Source organism: Bombus impatiens, unplaced genomic scaffold (genome assembly GCF_000188095.3).
Source record: "Bombus impatiens unplaced genomic scaffold, BIMP_2.2 scf_0739, whole genome shotgun sequence".
Classification (NCBI taxonomy): Eukaryota; Metazoa; Arthropoda; class Insecta; order Hymenoptera; family Apidae; genus Bombus; species Bombus impatiens.
In genome coordinates, this window is record NT_177158.1 from 267,105 (window position 1) to 267,600 (window position 496).

Consider the following 496-nt stretch of genomic DNA (forward strand, 5'->3'; position numbering starts at 1 on the left):
TAGTAGTAGTAGTAGTAGTAGTAGTAGTAGTAGTTTGTATCTCGGCCTATGAACATCCCGGCTCACTATCCCACTGGGCAAATCGTGGTTGTTTTATTACTAGTACTAGTAGTAGTTGTAGTAGTAGTAGTAGTAGTAGTAGTTTGTATCTTGGCCTATAAACATCCCGGCTCACTATCCCACTGGGCAAATCGTGGTTGTTTTATTAGTTATGCGAGTGATTAATTGCGGTTTAAGTTATAATTGGGAAGTGATCGAAATACCGCGCTCGGAATTAATTTCTGTTTTAATTAGAGTTATGAAAAAGCACTGATTTCGGTTTGGATTAGTGTTGCGATTTATGAGATTCATCGTGATTGTTTTTGTTCGAATTTTGTATTATAATCTAAAAAATATTATTAGAATTTGTTGTGTCTCCTTCTATTCAATGTTTAATTAAAGACGTTGATTTTTAATAAAATTTGTGATGCTGCGATCTGATGCTTGCTGTCACGAA